Source organism: Cherax quadricarinatus, chromosome 2, assembly GCF_038502225.1.
Source record: "Cherax quadricarinatus isolate ZL_2023a chromosome 2, ASM3850222v1, whole genome shotgun sequence".
NCBI classification, from domain to species: domain Eukaryota; kingdom Metazoa; phylum Arthropoda; class Malacostraca; order Decapoda; family Parastacidae; genus Cherax; species Cherax quadricarinatus.
The window spans coordinates 19291058-19310298 of NC_091293.1; positions in this window are offsets into that span (position 1 = coordinate 19291058).

A 19241-nucleotide genomic window follows, 5' to 3' on the forward strand; every position below is an offset into this window, starting at 1 on the left:
AACCCATTCAAAACACTGCCGCCCCCTCCTGCCCCAGTTCGACCTATACCCGCTCACATCTACGCAGGCGCAGCGGGAACCCAGTTGGTTCCATTCAAAATACAAATACATTTTGACCCAAATCAACACATTAAACACTCATTAGGCACTATAGCTTCGGAAATTAAATAATTTCCACACTGCGGCCAGGCGGAAGTCGTTGTTAGACGACTTAAATTGCGTCTTCCTCCAGGAGACGATTCCAGCCCTCTCTAGATTGCGCTGCTGTTTTCCTAGTGGGTCTTACTACAATTTCTTCTTGCATTACTCGGTCAGTGTCTTCAATATCACTCGTGTCACTTTCTCTTAGATTTCCATCTGCACTGGATTAAACACCATTTAATTCTAAGGGAATTAATTTATTAATGGTACGCAAACTTTCCTGACCACGACACAACACTTTGACGTTTCTGACAACACCTTGTGCATCTGGGTATAATGTAACTACCTTGACCAGAGGCCACAATGTTCGATGTTGTTCAGTATCAATTAACACAATGTCACCTGGTTGAATGTTCTGTCGGTTTACTGCCTCTGGTGCACCATAAAAGTGTTCACGTAGTGTAAGAAGATATTCTTTACGCCACACATCGGACCAATGAGTAATTACCTTATTTAACATCTTGAACTTATCACTCAACACGGTCACGTTATTGTAATCCTCATCACTTCCCTCGGGATTATCTCTATAGATAGATGCAGCTTCTAACCTTCGTCTGCATATTAGGTGAGAGGGAGTAGGATCTCTGCATCAGGAGTGTCGCTCATGTATGACAGAGGGCGATTGTTTACCCGATTCTCTGCCTCCACCAACACTGCATGGAATTCCTCCAAATTAATTCTCTTCCTGTGTAGCACCTTACAAAGACATCTTTTCACTGTACCTATCATTCTTTCGTACAGTCCTCCTTGCCAAGGGGCTCTGGGAGTAATAAATTTCCAGACACACCCTCACTGGGTCAATAAAGACTGTACATCATCACTATTATTTAATTCCATCAAGTGTTGAGCACCCGCTACAAAATTGGTGGCATTATCTGAGATCAACAATCTTGGACAGGATCTCCTAGCTGCAAATTTCCGGAACAGCTGTATGAACTGTTCTGCAGACAAGTCCTGAGCCACTTCTAGATGAACAGCTCTAGTAGCTGTACAAGTAAATAGACATACATACACCTTCAAGGGAACACCATCTGAAGTACCTGTTAAAATGATTGGCCCACTATAGTCCACTCCGGTCACATCAAATGGTTTTACCAACTGCACGCGTTCCTTGGGCAATGGTGGAGGACCTGGGTACATGTAGGTTCTGGCATCCACCTGGCGACATATTACACACGACTTGATATCCCTTTTTACACTTTGCCGTCCTTGTGGAATCCAGAAGGTTTCCCGAATACAGTTTAAGGTATCCTGTACCCCACCGTGCATCACGTTATTATGGGCATTAAAGACAATCAAGGTTGTCAGGTGATGAGTTTTGGGCAGCAAGATAGGGTGCTTAGCATATTCCCCCAATTCAGCATTTTGTAACCTGCCTCTGCACCTAATTACATCATCCTCTAAATACAGCCCCAGCTTTTCTATTATTGAGCCTTTCACAATTTTTCCGTCCATCATTAATTTAATCTCATCCCTGTAGGTTTCTTCTTGTACCCTCTGTAGCCAGTATTTCAGGGGATGGGGAAAATTATATGAGATATTCATCTTACTTATAAATTTAAACACTAACCTTGTCACGCTAATCAGCTTGGGTAAGGAAGAATACCTATTAATGTCAATGGCTAAGGAGGGACTACTGACTGGAGCGGTGCTCACCGTAATTTCGACAGGAGCAATATGTGCCTTTTGCACCGGCCAGTTAATTTTGTCCACCAGCCAACTTGGCCCTTTAAACCACGATAAAGCACTCACAAATTTTTCATAAGTCAAGCCTCGAGACAAGAAGTCAGCCGGATTCTCGTCACCAGGAATGTGATTAAAGGTCAACATATGCTGACCCAAACTGTTATATTTCTCCTGCACTTGATTGATTTCAGCGACTCTGTTTTGTACATACACAATCTTACTGTTACCATTACGAATCCATTGTAAGGATACCTCGTTATCAGACCAAATTACGGTGTCGCTGATATTTATCTCTCGCAATTTATTTCTTATATAATTGGCTAATTTGAGACATACATAAATGGCCGTTAATTCCAACTGAGGTAAGGTACGTGATTTGATTGGAGCCAGCTTAGCCTTAGACATAACAAGAGAAATGGCACTATTACATTGAAGGTAAGCGACTGCTCCATATGCTAATTTCGAAGCATCGCAAAAAATGTGGAGTACATTTTCTCCATCTTGACTGGCCACATTACGTGGGAACTCCAACATTGGTAATTTTACATATTCACCTATTAGTTCTTCCCACCTTTCAACAAATTCCTCAGGTAGGGTTTCATCCCAAGCACACTTAAGCTTCTATGCTTCTTGTATCAACAATTTTCCTCTTATGGTAAGTGGGGACACTAAGCCTAGTGGATCGAAGCATTTTGAAACTTCAGCAAGTAAGACTCTCTTGGTTAATTTATTGGGCATACTGTAGTTATTAGACTTTAACGATAACAAGTCTCTCTCTGTGTCCCAAGTCAGTCCCAGCACATTACTATATTTAGACACTTCAACTCCAGGGTTGTCTTTATTTATTTGAGCCCTTAAACTGGACGAATTACTGTTCCATTCCCTCAGGGGCATATTTGCACCTTGCATTATTTCATTAGCCCCTTCATATATGCTCATTAGTTCCTCTTCAGTAGATGTCACCCCCAGGAAATTGTCCACATAAAATTGTTTACCCATTACTCCACTCAGTGGACCACCCGTACGCTTAAGGTGTGCATTTATCGTTGCCTGGAGTAGGAACGGACTGGAGGTAGCACCAAACAATACACTCCTGAAGCGAAAAGTCTTCAGGGGACTAAGTGGGTCATTAGGATTCTCGGGCCATAAGAACCTAGTGCAATCCCAGTCAGCCTCCTGCAGACCCACTCTCAGGAAAGCTTTACTTATGTCCGCCGTAAAGGCATAATTCTTAACCCTGAAGTTTAATAATATGTCTCCCAGTTGTTCCGTCAACGACGGACCTGTCATCAAACAGTCATTCAAACTAGGTACATTTTTGTTACTCCTGGCACTAAAATTAAACACAATCCTCAGAGGAGTGGTCTTAGAATCCTTCTTCACTCTGTGATGTGGCAAATAGTGACCATAAATCTGGGCTTGTTCAGGAGGTACCTCCTCTATGAATTTATTATTTAACTGCTCATTAATTATATCATCGTAAGCAGTCAACAGTTCTGGTGTCTTGCTCAGTTCGTGGAGCTGAGCCTTTAATTGTCCATACGCCATCCGGTAATTAGTTGGTAGGTCTGGATGGTTCAGCTTCCACGGAAGTCTCACCCAGTATTGTCCAGATTCAAATTTAACATCCTTCTGGTATTGTTCTTGAGTAAAGGAATCATCTGGACTTTCTTCATTTACATTGATCCCTATGCTGTCCAATTCCCATAATTTATACACAGGTTCATCTTAATCCTCTATTAAGTATATTTATACTAGGGTGATATTTCATGAGTAAGACACACCGTAACTGTATTTATGGCTTCCTCCAGTCATTCATTATCAGTACGAGGAAGCCTGCCATACATCACGTGATCTCCTGGACCTGGAGTTTACCTAGAGAGAGTTCCGGGGGTCAACGCCCCCGCGGCCCGGTCTGTGACCAGGACTCCTGGTGGATCAGAGCCTGATCAACTAGGCTGTTGCTGCTGGCTGCACGCAAACCAACGTACGAGCCACAGCCCGGCTGGTCAGGAACCGACTTTAGGTGCTTGTCCAGTGCCAGCTTGAAGACTGCCAGAGGTCTGTTGGTAATCCCCCTTATGTATGCTGGGAGGCAGTTGAACAGTCTTGGGCCCCTGACACTTATTGTATGGTCTCTTAACGTGCTAGTGACACCCCAGCTTTTCACTGGGGGGATGTTGCATCGTCTGCCAAGTCTTTTGCTTACGTAGTGAGTGATTTTCGTGTGCAAGTTCGGTACTAGTCCCTCTAGGATTTTCCAGGTGCATATAATCATGTATCTCTCCCGCCTGCGTTCCAGGGAATACAGGTTTAGGAACCTCAAGCGCTCCCAGTAATTGAGGTGTTTTATCTCCGTTATGCGCGCCGTGAAGGTTCTCTGTACATTTTCTAGGTCAGCAATTTCACCTGCCTTGAAAGGTGCTGTTAGTGTGCAGCAATATTCCAGCCTAGATAGAACAAGTGACCTGAAGAGTGTCATCATGGGCTTGGCCTCCCTAGTTTTGAAGGTTCTCATTATCCATCCTGTCATTTTTCTAGCAGATGCGATTGATACAATGTTATGGTCCTTGAAGGTGAGATCCTCCGACATGATCACTCCCAGGTCTTTGACGTTGGTGTTTCGCTCTATTTTGTGGCCAGAATTTGTTTTGTACTCTGATGAAGATTTAATTTCTTCGTGTTTACCATATCTGAGTAATTGAAATTTCTCATCGATGAACTTCATATTGTTTTCTGCAGCCCACTGAAAGATTTGGTTGATGTCCGCCTGGAGCCTTGCAGTGTCTGCAATGGAAGACACTGTCATGCAGATTCGGGTGTCATCTGCAAAGGAAGACACGGTGCTGTGGCTGACATCCTTGTCTATGTCGGATATGAGGATGAGGAACAAGATGGGAGCGAGAACTGTGCCTTGAGGAACAGAGCTTTTCACTGTAGCTGCCTCGGACTTTACTCTGTTGACGACTACTCTCTGTGTTCTGTTAGTGAGGAAATTATAGATCCATCGACCGACTTTTCCTGTTATTCCTTTAGCACGCATTTTGTGCGCTATTACGCCATGGTCACACTTGTCGAAGGCTTTTGCAAAGTCTGTATATATTACATCTGCATTCTTTTTGTCTTCTAGTGCATTTAGGACCTTGTCATAGTGATCCAATAGTTGAGACAGACAGGAGCGACCTGTTCTAAACCCATGTTGCCCTGGGTTGTGTAACTGATGGGTTTCTAGATGGGTGGTGATCTTGCTTCTTAGGACCCTTTCAAAGATTTTTATGATATGGGATGTTAGTGCTATCGGTCTGTAGTTCTTTGCTGTTGCTTTACTGCCCCATTTGTGGAGTGGGGCTATGTCTGTTGTTTTTAGACACCTCCTGCGGTCCTTGGAAGGGTGACTCCGCATTTCTTTGTCATACCCTTTACAAAGGTGGCATAACGGTCACTACCTATCAAAATATCTATTGGCCCCACAGAATCATTATTTACACCAGAAGGTGCCAAATTTACCTTACTTGAAAGCCTTTCAGTAGCGTTACCAAGCCCTATTGTAGATATTTTATCTGGGAGCCTATCCACAATTACGGCATTAATACGTTTTCTCTCATTGCCCAGCCTGACAGTTACATAAACAGTGTCGTATGACTGGGCCTTCTTATTCGAGAGAAAGCCAGATAACTTGAGTATAGCAGGATCTCCCATTTGTACCTTCATCCCATTAAGGCAATTACGTTTTATGAAGGTACGTTGTGATCCCTGATCCAGTAATGCTGTTACAGTTTTGGATTTACGCCGTTTATCATTAATCACCACATCCAACAGAGGTAAAGCTACCTCAGCTAGGCCATCATTACCGACATTAGCTGTAATCTTTACGTTGGCTACTGTTGTGTCCGGGTTATTATCACTATCAGTACTATTGGTACCATTATTACAATTAGATCCGCCACATAGCTATGTGGTGTCTTCCCTTGTTACACTGATAACAATGGTGCAAGTTAGCATGGCAATCCCTTACATTATGATTTCCTGGACACCTGATACATCTAGCAAGCTCTTCCAATCTTTCCACTTTAACATCCCATGAATTATAGGCATTACAGTTCTTAGAGAAATGAGTACCGTTGCAGAAGATACAATCTCTCCTTTCTTTGCCTGACCTCTTATCAACTGGGCTACCCTTATTGTGGTACTTCCTCCTCTTGCTTTGATGTGGAGAACCACTATTACTGCCCCCTGTCACTTGATATGTGCCTACGTAACCCCGTTTAGTAGGTGACTTATGATTATTGATATTGGGATAAAGTTTCCTTTTGTGGAACTTGACAGGTGCACTGGGGTCTGTAGACGTGGTATTCCTAGAGGTAATGGGTTGGCTGGTCTGCAGTTGGACAATTAGCTCCTGCAGGCCCACTCTTATTTCTTCCAACCCGAAGTAACCCTTGTGATATCTGTTAGATAGCCACTCTACTGTCTTGTGGTTCAATTTATTCTGAATCAAGGCACTCAGCAACCACTCTGCTCCCTCCAGATCATATTTATTACTCAAGGTCTTAAGAGTGCTTTCTAGTTTGATCCTAAATTGCTGTAAGCTGTTGCGGTTGTGATCTGGAGTCTTCAAACTAGCCAAATTAGCTACTAGATCCAGCCTACTTTGCTCCAAGTTACCGTAAGTGACCTCCAACAAGTCAACTGCCTCACTATAGGAGTCATCTACATTTGGGAATGCTTGTATGAGAACATGCGCATCTCCCCTTACTTGTCCCTTTAAATAGCATAATTTGGTAACACTTGCAAGATCACTCCTATCATGTACGACTGCTTTAAAGATAGACCAAAACTCCACCCAGTTTTCTCCCGGATTAAACACAGGCATGCATAATTCTGGGAGTTTTGGTAGACACCTCTGATTTTCCTTACTAGGTTGATCAACAACATTGTCTACACCCTTTACCTTCTCTAAAGCCTTAGTTTTGCAGGACACAATGTTGTCCTCCACTTCATAATATTGATCCAGCAGCCGCTCCCTTTCAGCATCATCTGCACAATTCACCAGAAGATCGCTCTCACAGTCCTTATACCACAATTTATATGACTCATATCTACTTTCTAAGGCATCTAGGTGTAGCTTTAATTCATCAGGGTTTACCGTTTCTTGTCTCATTAACTCCATACACTTGTTGTATGATTTAGTAACATGACCCTTCCGAGCTTGTAGTGACGCTTTCTTTGCTTTGGCATCCATAGACTTGCCAGCCGCACTTACTTCCTCAGACCCAGCCATGGTTAGGGAATTAATAATCACCAATTATACGACTTAAGTAGACACTTTGTGTGAGTAATTCTTGCACTTGTATAAATCCTAGCCACCCATGTGCTAGTAATTAATTGGGCTAATTATCATCCACCACACGACCGATTAAATTTGTGTACCCAATACCCACTTTCTTCAATCAGTCACTTAATTATTAATTAATTCAATTAATTTTTCACTGATTGCATCCGGTTCAGGAAGGGCCAGCGGGCAGATATGGAAAATTTATAGGAGTGATTACTTGTACATACCTCAACATTACATGCATACGAGTAATCTCCTTGGGAGACAACAACGATATTGTTTACCGTAGTCACCCATGTAGACATGTGAGAAAACTTAACCACCTCTGGTCACTGCAGGTGGTCCCTCGACCCTCACAATCTTATCCATATCTATCTGAGACCAGTATAAATTAGGTAGCACCCTCAAGTACGGCGCTACTAATTAATTGTGGACAGTATAGATTATGTTAGTTTAACTGAATGAAGGGGGGGGGTAGGTTACACATGGATATACCCATCAAGGAAAAAACACTTGTACATAATCCCACCACTTACCAGATATTCTCTGGTGGTCACTTGATGTGGCTGGATCACCCATAACCTATCCAATTAAAACATACCTAACGGGCCAGTATCAGTCTGCTATAACTAGAAAGGTTACTTAACTGTGGGTGATTGATGCTCCTTATTTCCTCCATTCACCATCTCTTTTCGATGTCCTGCTACACCGACACGGTTCTTATTCCAGCAGGACGAGGTATCCGTTGGTTTGTCCCGGTTTAGAAGTCGTGATTCCATAAAACTTCGCTATCCTCGGGACGAGAACAACGCGTGGCCCGGTGGCCTGGTGGCTAAAGCTCCCGCTTCACACACGGAGAGCCCGGGTTCGATTCCCGGCGGGTGGAAACATTTCGACACGTTTCCTTACACCTGTTGTCCTGTTCACCTAGCAGCAAATAGGTACCTGGGTGTTAGTCGACTGGTGGTGGTCGCATCCTGGGGGACAAGATTAAGGACCCCAATGGAAATAAGTTAGACAATCCTCGATGACGCACTGACTTTCTTGGGTTATCCTGGGTGGCTAACCCTCCGGGGTTAAAAATCGGAACGAAATCTTATCTTATCTTCACTCGGAGCAGGGCGATTTATTTCACTTCCCGCATTCTCATAACTTAATGTTATTATCACTGATTACATTACCATTCACAAGAAGATTTAACGTCTCATAATTATTATACACATTAGAGGTCACTCCATTAAGATCTGAGACCGATGAGTGAGGATTAACTCACAGGTAATTTCCCCTGGACACATTCCATGGCGGCGCACCCGTCACCCACGGTCCTACTATTATCCACTTATTTTACCACTTTATCACGGTGGTCACGTAAATCTCGTTCCCTCACTCTTCACCAGGAACAATTACGACACTTCCTATTAGGAAGTGAGGCCTATATTAATCCTAAGGCCGCCGTGAACGCCAATTTCCTGATCCCATGTTTCACAGCTTCCTCACTACATTCAAAACACTGCCGCCCCCTCCTGCCCCAGTTCGACCTATACCCCCGCACATCTGCGCAGGCGCAGCGGGAACCCAGTTGGTTCCATTCAAAATACAAATACATTTTGACCCAAATCAACACATTAAACACTTATTAGGCACTATAGCTTCGGAAATTAAATAATTTCCACAATAGCCCTACATGAGTTTTATATATTATATTTTTGTAATGTCATGTTTTTAATAAAATATAAAAAAAATATGATTTGTACTTATAATTTCTAATGCATTAAAACCCTTTACGATACCATCCATCAGTTCTGAGTTACATATGTCTTTGCTATTGTATAGAATCAGCCCAGAGTGACCTGCCTGTTCAGCCTATAGTGTAGTATTGTATGTCGAGACGACTTACGTAACAGGACCGAGCTGTCACCATAGTTGCTAATCCTCTACATGTGTTGTATAGCTTATCTGAGCATCATAGTTACTACCATCCATATGTTTTACATACACGACCCCTTTGCTAGGCCTAGTGACTAGTTTGTATGACGTCACGTGATGCGGGATGAGTGCGTGGGACTACCTCGGCCTCAGTTCCCGCATAGTTATACGCCAGGCTAGACAGGCAGTTTGGGCTCTCCCCCTTCATACTCTGCTAATATATGTGTCACCATCCAACAAGTGTGTTTAACTCCAACCATCATATCTCCTACGAACCCCCCACGACAATAAGATGGAGGTGATGTGTTGAGGTGCCTGGAGCTGCCTCACACCTCCCACATATATGATGGAGGTGATGTGTTAAGGTGCCTGGAGCTGCCTCACACCTCCCACATATATGATGGAGGTGATGTGTTGAGGTGCCTGGAGCTGCCTCACACCTCCCACATATATGATGGAGGTGATGTGTTGAGGTGCCTGGAGCTGCCTCACACCTCCCACATATATGATGGAGATGATGTGTTAAGGTGCCTGGAGCTGCCTCACACCTCCCACATATATGATAGAGGTGATGTGTTGAGGTGCCTGGAGCTGCCTCACACCTCCCACATATATGATGGAGGTGATGTGTTGAGGTGCCTGGAGCTGCCTCACACCTCCCACATATATGATAGAGGTGATGTGTTGATGTGCCTGGAGCTGCCTCACACCTCCCACATATATGATAGAGGTGATGTGTTGAGGTGCCTGGAGCTGCCTCACACCTCCCACATATATGATGGAGGTGATGTGTTGAGGTGCCTGGAGCTGCCTCACACCTCCCACATATATGATAGAGGTGATGTGTTGAGGTGCCTGGAGCTGCCTCACACCTCCCACATATATGATGGAGGTGATGTGTTGAGGTGCCTGGAGCTGCCTCACACCTCCCACATATATGATGGAGGTGATGTGTTGAGGTGCCTGGAGCTGCCTCACACCCTCCACATATATGATGGAGGTGATGTGTTGAGGTGCCTGGAGCTGCCTCACACCTCCCACATATATGATGGAGGTGATATGTTGAGGTGCCTGGAGCTGCCTCACACCTCCCACATATATGATGGAGATGATGTGTTGAGGTGCCTGGAGCTGCCTCACACCTCCCACATATATGATGGAGGTGATGTGTTGAGGTGCCTGGAGCTGCCTCACACCTCCCACATATATGATGGAGGTGATGTGTTAAGGTGCCTGGAGCTGCCTCACACCTCCCACATATATGATGGAGGTGATGTGTTGAGGTGCCTGGAGCTGCCTCACACCTCCCACATATATGATGGAGGTGATGTGTTCAGGTGCTTGGAGCAACCTCACACCTCCCACATATATGATGGACGTGATGTGTTGAGGTGCCTGGAGCTGCCTCACACCTATGTATATGATGGAGGTGGTGTGTTGAGGGGCCTGGAGCTGCCTCACACCTCCCACATATATGATGGAGGTGATGTGTTGAGGTGCCTGGAGCTGCCTCACATCTCCCACATATATGATTGAGGTGATGTGTTGAGGTGCCTGGAGCTGCCTCACACCCCCCACATATATGATGGAGGTGATGTGTTGAGGTGCCTGGAGCTGCCTCACACCTCCCACATATATGACGGAGGTGATGTGTTGAGGTGCCTGGAGCTGCCTCACACCTCCCACATATATGATGGACGTAATGTGTTGAGGTGCCTGGAGCTGCCTCACACCTCCCACATATATGATGGTGGTGATGTGTTGAGGTGCCTGGAGCTCCCTCACACCTCCCACATATATGATGGAGGTGATGTGATGAGGTGCCTGGAGCTGCCTCACACCTCCTACATAAATGATGGAGGTGATGTGTTGAGGTGCCTGGAGCTGCCTCACACCTCCCACATATATGATGGAGGTGATGTGTTAAGGTGCCTGGAGCTGCCTCACACCTCCCACATATATGATGGAGGTGATGTGTTGAGGTGCCTGGAGCTGCCTCACACCTCCCACATATATGATGGAGGTGATGTGTTGAGGTGCTTGGAGCAACCTCACACCTCCCACATATATAATGTACGTGATGTGTTGAGGTGCCTGGAGCTGCCTCACACCTCCTAGGTATATGATGGAAGTGGTGTGTTGAGGGGCCTGGAGCTGCCTCACACCTCCCACATATATGATGGAGGTGATATGTTGAGGTGCCAGGAGCTGCCTCACACCTCCCACATATATGATGGAGATGATGTGTTGAGGTGCCTGGAGCTGTCTCACACCTCCCACATATATGATGGAGGTGATGTGTTGAGGTGCCTGGAGCTGCCTCACACCTCCCACATATATGATGGAGGTGATGTGTTAAGGTGCCTGGAGCTGCCTCACACCTCCCACATATATGATGGAGGTGATGTGTTGAGGTGCCTGGAGCTGCCTCACACCTCCCACATATATGATGGAGGTGATGTGTTGAGGTGCTTGGAGCAACCTCACACCTCCCACATATATGATGGACGTGATGTGTTGAGGTGCCTGGAGCTGCCTCACACCTATGTATATGTTGGAGGTGGTGTGTTGAGGGGCCTGGAGCTGCCTCACACCTCCCACATATATGATGGAGATGATGTGTTAAGGTGCCTGGAGCTGCCTCACACCTCCCACATATATGATAGAGGTGATGTGTTGAGGTGCCTGGAGCTGCCTCACACCTCCCACATATATGATGGAGGTGATGTGTTGAGGTGCCTGGAGCTGCCTCACACCTCCCCCATATATGATAGAGGTGATGTGTTGATGTGCCTGGAGCTGCCTCACACCTCCCACATATATGATAGAGGTGATGTGTTGAGGTGCCTGGAGCTGCCTCACACCTCCCACATATATGATGGAGGTGATGTGTTGAGGTGCCTGGAGCTGCCTCACACCTCCCACATATATGATAGAGGTGATGTGTTGAGGTGCCTGGAGCTGCCTCACACCTCCCACATATATGATGGAGGTGATGTGTTGAGGTGCCTGGAGCTGCCTCACACCTCCCACATATATGATGGAGGTGATGTGTTGAGGTGCCTGGAGCTGCCTCACACCCTCCACATATATGATGGAGGTGATGTGTTGAGGTGCCTGGAGCTGCCTCACACCTCCCACATATATGATGGAGGTGATATGTTGAGGTGCCTGGAGCTGCCTCACACCTCCCACATATATGATGGAGATGATGTGTTGAGGTGCCTGGAGCTGCCTCACACCTCCCACATATATGATGGAGGTGATGTGTTGAGGTGCCTGGAGCTGCCTCACACCTCCTACATATATGATGGAGGTGATGTGTTGAGGTGCCTGGAGCTGCCTCACACCTCCCACATATATGATGGAGGTGATGTGTTAAGGTTCCTGGAGCTGCCTCACACCTCCCACATATATGATGGAGGTGATGTGTTGAGGTGCCTGGAGCTGCCTCACACCTCCCACATATATGATGGAGGTGATGTGTTGAGGTGCTTGGAGCAACCTCACACCTCCCACATATATGATGGACGTGATGTGTTGAGGTGCCTGGAGCTGCCTCACACCTATGTATATGATGGAGGTGGTGTGTTGAGGGGCATGGAGCTGCCTCACACCTCCCACATATATGATGGAGGTGATGTGTTGAGGTGCCTGGAGCTGCCTCACATCTCCCACATATATGATTGAGGTGATGTGTTGAGGTGTCTGGAGCTGCCTCACACCCCCCACATATATGATGGAGGTGATGTGTTGAGGTGCCTGGAGCTGCCTCACACTTCCCACATATATGACGGAGGTGATGTGTTGAGGTGCCTGGAGCTGCCTCACACCTCCCACATATATGATGGACGTAATGTGTTGAGGTGCCTGGAGCTGCCTCACACCTCCCACATATATGATGGTGGTGATGTGTTGAGGTGCCTGGAGCTCCCTCACACCTCCCACATATATGATGGAGGTGATGTGTTGAGGTGCCTGGAGCTGCCTCACACTTCCCACATATATGACGGAGGTGATGTGTTGAGGTGCCTGGAGCTGCCTCACACCTCCCACATATATGATGGACGTAATGTGTTGAGGTGCCTGGAGCTGCCTCACACCTCCCACATATATGATGGAGGTGATGTGTTGAGGTGCCTGGAGCTCCCTCACACCTCCCACATATATGATGGAGGTGATGTGTTGAGGTGCCTGGAGCTGCCTCACACCTCTCACATATATGATGGAGGTGATGTGTTAAGGTGCCTGGAGCTGCCTCACACCTCCCACATATATGATGGAGGTGATGTGTTGAGGTGCCTGGAGCTGCCTCACACCTCCCACATATATGATGGAGATGATGTGTTAAGGTGCCTGGAGCTGCCTCACACCTCCCACATATATGATAGAGGTGATGTGTTGAGGTGCCTGGAGCTGCCTCACACCTCCCACATATATGATGGAGGTGATGTGTTGAGGTGCCTGGAGCTGCCTCACACCTCCCACATATATGATAGAGGTGATGTGTTGATGTGCCTGGAGCTGCCTCACACCTCCCACATATATGATAGAGGTGATGTGTTGAGGTGCCTGGAGCTGCCTCACACCTCCCACATATATGATGGAGGTGATGTGTTGAGGTGCCTGGAGCTGCCTCACACCTCCCACATATATGATAGAGGTGATGTGTTGAGGTGCCTGGAGCTGCCTCACACCTCCCACATATATGATGGAGGTGATGTGTTGAGGTGCCTGGAGCTGCCTCACACCTCCCACATATATGATGGAGGTGATGTGTTGAGGTGCCTGGAGCTGCCTCACACCCTCCACATATATGATGGAGGTGATGTGTTGAGGTGCCTGGAGCTGCCTCACACCTCCCACATATATGATGGAGGTGATATGTTGAGGTGCCTGGAGCTGCCTCACACCTCCCACATATATGATGGAGATGATGTGTTGAGGTGCCTGGAGCTGCCTCACACCTCCCACATATATGATGGAGGTGATGTGTTGAGGTGCCTGGAGCTGCCTCACACCTCCTACATATATGATGGAGGTGATGTGTTGAGGTGCCTGGAGCTGCCTCACACCTCCCACATATATGATGGAGGTGATGTGTTAAGGTGCCTGGAGCTGCCTCACACCTCCCACATATATGATGGAGGTGATGTGTTGAGGTGCCTGGAGCTGCCTCACACCTCCCACATATATGATGGAGGTGATGTGTTGAGGTGCTTGGAGCAACCTCACACCTCCCACATATATGATGGACGTGATGTGTTGAGGTGCCTGGAGCTGCCTCACACCTATGTATATGATGGAGGTGGTGTGTTGAGGGGCCTGGAGCTGCCTCACACCTCCCACATATATGATGGAGGTGATGTGTTGAGGTGCCTGGAGCTGCCTCACATCTCCCACATATATGATTGAGGTGATGTGTTGAGGTGCCTGGAGCTGCCTCACACCCCCCACATATATGATGGAGGTGATGTGTTGAGGTGCCTGGAGCTGCCTCACACCTCCCACATATATGACGGAGGTGATGTGTTGAGGTGCCTGGAGCTGCCTCACACCTCCCACATATATGATGGACGTAATGTGTTGAGGTGCCTGGAGCTGCCTCACACCTCCCACATATATGATGGTGGTGATGTGTTGAGGTGCCTGGAGCTCCCTCACACCTCCCACATATATGATGGAGGTGATGTGTTGAGGTGCCTGGAGCTGCCTCACACCTCCTACATAAATGATGGAGGTGATGTGTTGAGGTGCCTGGAGCTGCCTCACACCTCCCACATATATGATGGAGGTGATGTGTTAAGGTGCCTGGAGCTGCCTCACACCTCCCACATATATGATGGAGGTGATGTGTTGAGGTGCCTGGAGCTGCCTCACACATCCCACATATATGATGGAGGTGATGTGTTGAGGTGCTTGGAGCAACCTCACACCTCCCACATATATAATGTACGTGATGTGTTGAGGTGCCTGGAGCTGCCTCACACCTCCTAGGTATATGATGGAAGTGGTGTGTTGAGGGGCCTGGAGCTGCCTCACACCTCCCACATATATGATGGAGGTGATATGTTGAGGTGCCAGGAGCTGCCTCACACCTCCCACATATATGATGGAGATGATGTGTTGAGGTGCCTGGAGCTGCCTCACACCTCCCACATATATGATGGAGGTGATGTGTTGAGGTGCCTGGAGCTGCCTCACACCTCCCACATATATGATGGAGGTGATGTGTTAAGGTGCCTGGAGCTGCCTCACACCTCCCACATATATGATGGAGGTGATGTGTTGAGGTGCCTGGAGCTGCCTCACACCTCCCACATATATGATGGAGGTGATGTGTTGAGGTGCTTGGAGCAACCTCACACCTTCCACATATATGATGGACGTGATGTGTTGAGGTGCCTGGAGCTGCCTCACACCTATGTATATGATGGAGGTGGTGTGTTGAGGGGCCTGGAGCTGCCTCACACCTCCCACATATATGATGGAGATGATGTGTTAAGGTGCCTGGAGCTGCCTCACACCTCCCACATATATGATAGAGGTGATGTGTTGAGGTGCCTGGAGCTGCCTCACACCTCCCACATATATGATGGAGGTGATGTGTTGAGGTGCCTGGAGCTGCCTCACACCTCCCCCATATATGATGGAGGTGATGTGTTGAGGTGCCTGGAGCTGCCTCACACCTCCCACATATATGATGGAGGTGATGTGTTGAGGTGCCTGGAGCTGCCTCACACCCTCCACATATATGATGGAGGTGATGTGTTGAGGTGCCTGGAGCTGCCTCACACCTCCCACATATATGATGGAGGTGATATGTTGAGGTGCCTGGAGCTGCCTCACACCTCCCACCTATATGATGGAGATGATGTGTTGAGGTGCCTGGAGCTGCCTCACACCTCCCACATATATGATGGAGGTGATGTGTTGAGGTGCCTGGAGCTGCCTCACACCTCCTACATATATGATGGAGGTGATGTGTTGAGGTGCCTGGAGCTGCCTCACACCTCCCACATATATGATGGAGGTGATGTGTTAAGGTGCCTGGAGCTGCCTCACACCTCCCACATATATGATGGAGGTGATGTGTTGAGGTGCCTGGAGCTGCCTCACACCTCCCACATATATGATGGAGGTGATGTGTTGAGGTGCTTGGAGCAACCTCACACCTCCCACATATATGATGGACGTGATGTGTTGAGGTGCCTGGAGCTGCCTCACACCTATGTATATGATGGAGGTGGTGTGTTGAGGGGCCTGGAGCTGCCTCACACCTCCCACATATATGATGGAGGTGATGTGTTGAGGTGCCTGGAGCTGCCTCACATCTCCCACATATATGATTGAGGTGATGTGTTGAGGTGTCTGGAGCTGCCTCACACCCCCCACATATATGATGGAGGTGATGTGTTGAGGTGCCTGGAGCTGCCTCACACTTCCCACATATATGACGGAGGTGATGTGTTGAGGTGCCTGGAGCTGCCTCACACCTCCCACATATATGATGCACGTAATGTGTTGAGGTGCCTGGAGCTGCCTCACACCTCCCACATATATGATGGTGGTGATGTGTTGAGGTGCCTGGAGCTCCCTCACACCTCCCACATATATGATGGAGGTGATGTGTTGAGGTGCCTGGAGCTGCCTCACACCTCCTACATAAATAATGGAGGTGATGTGTTGAGGTGCCTGGAGCTGCCTCACACCTCCCACATATATGATGGAGGTGATGTGTTAAGGTGCCTGGAGCTGCCTCACACCTCCCACATATATGATGGAGGTGATGTGTTGAGGTGCCTGGAGCTGCCTCACACCTCCCACATATATGATGGAGGTGATGTGTTGAGGTGCTTGGAGCAACCTCACACCTCCCACATATATAATGTACGTGATGTGTTGAGGTGCCTGGAGCTGCCTCACACCTCCTAGGTATATGATGGAAGTGGTGTGTTGAGGGGCCTGGAGCTGCCTCACACCTCCCACATATATGATGGAGGTGATATGTTGAGGTGCCTGGAGCTGCCTCACACCTCCCACATATATGATGGAGATGATGTGTTGAGGTGCCTGGAGCTGCCTCACACCTCCCACATATATGATGGAGGTGATGTGTTGAGGTGCCTGGAGCTGCCTCACACCTCCTACATATATGATGGAGGTGATGTGTTGAGGTGCCTGGAGCTGCCTCACACCTCCCACATATATGATGGAGGTGATGTGTTAAGGTGCCTGGAGCTGCCTCACACCTCCCACATATATGATGGAGGTGATGTGTTGAGGTGCCTGGAGCTGCCTCACACCTCCCACATATATGATGGAGGTGATGTGTTGAGGTGCTTGGAGCAACCTCACACCTCCCACATATATGATGGACGTGATGTGTTGAGGTGCCTGGAGCTGCCTCACACCTATGTATATGATGGAGGTGGTGTGTTGAGGGGCCTGGAGCTGCCTCACACCTCCCACATATATGATGGAGGTGATGTGTTGAGGTGCCTGGAGCTGCCTCACATCTCCCACATATATGATTGAGGTGATGTTTTGAGGTGCCTGGAGCTGCCTCACACCCCCCACATATATGATGGAGGTGATGTGTTGAGGTGCCTGGAGCTGCCTCACACCTCCCACATATATGACGGAGGTGATGTGTTGAGGTGCCTGGAGCTGCCTCACACCTCCCACATATATGATGGACGTAATGTGTTGAGGTGCCTGGAGCTGCCTCACACCTCCCACATATATGATGGAGGTGATGTGTTGAGGTGCCTGGAGCTCCCTCACACCTCCCACATATATGATGGAGGTGATGTGTTGAGGTGCCTGGAGCTGCCTCACACCTCCTACATATATGATGGAGGTGATGTGTTGAGGTGCCTGGAGCTGCCTCACACCTCCCACATATATGATGGAGGTGATGTGTTAAGGTGCCTGGAGCTGCCTCACACCTCCCACATATATGATGGAGGTGATGTGTTGAGGTGCCTGGAGCTGCCTCACACCTCCCACATATATGATGGAGGTGATGTGTTGAGGTGCTTGGAGCAACCTCACACCTCCCACATATATAATGGACGTGATGTGTTGAGGTGCCTGGAGCTGCCTCACACCTCCTAGGTATATGATGGAAGTGGTGTGTTGAGGGGCCTGGAGCTGCCTCACACCTCCCACATATATGATGGAGGTGATGTGTTGAGGTGCCTGGAGCTGCCTCACATCTCCCACATATATGATTGAGGTGATGTGTTGAGGTGCCTGGAGCTGCCTCACACCCCCCCCACATATATGATGGAGGTGATGTGTTGAGGTGCCTGGAGCTGCCTCACACCTCCCACATATATGACGGAGGTGATGTGTTGAGGTGCATGGAGCTGCCTCACACCTCCCACATATATGATGGAGGTGATGTGTTGAGGTGCCTGAAGCTGCCTCACACCCCCCACATATATGATGGAGGTGATGTGTTGAGGTGCCTGGAGCTGCCTCACATCTCCCACATATATGATGGAGGTGATGTGTTGAGGTGCCTGGAGCTGCCTCACACCTCCCTCATATATGATGGAGGTGATGTGTTGAGGTGCCTGGAGCTGCCTCACACCTCCCACATATATGATGGAGGTGATGTGTTGAGGTGCCTGGAGCTGCCTCACACCTCCCACATATATGATGGATGTGATGTGTTGAGGTGCCTGGAGATGCCTCACACCTCCCACATATATGATGGAGGTGATGTGTTGAGGTGCCTGGATCTGCCTCACACCTCCCACATATATGATGGAGGTGATGTGTTGAGGTGCCTGGAGCTGCCTCACACCTCCCACATATATGATGGGGGTGATGTGTTGAGGTGCCTGGAGCTGCCTCGCACCTCCCACATATATGATGGAGGTGATGTGTTGAGGTGCTTGGAGCAACCTCCCACCTCCCACATATATGATGGAGGTGATGTGTTGAGGTGCCTGGAGCTGCCTCACACCTCCCACATATATGATGGAGGTGATGTGTTGAGGTGCCTGGAGCTGCCTCCCATCTCCCACATATATGATGGAGGCGATGTGTTGAGGTGCCTGGAGCTGCCTCACACCTCCCA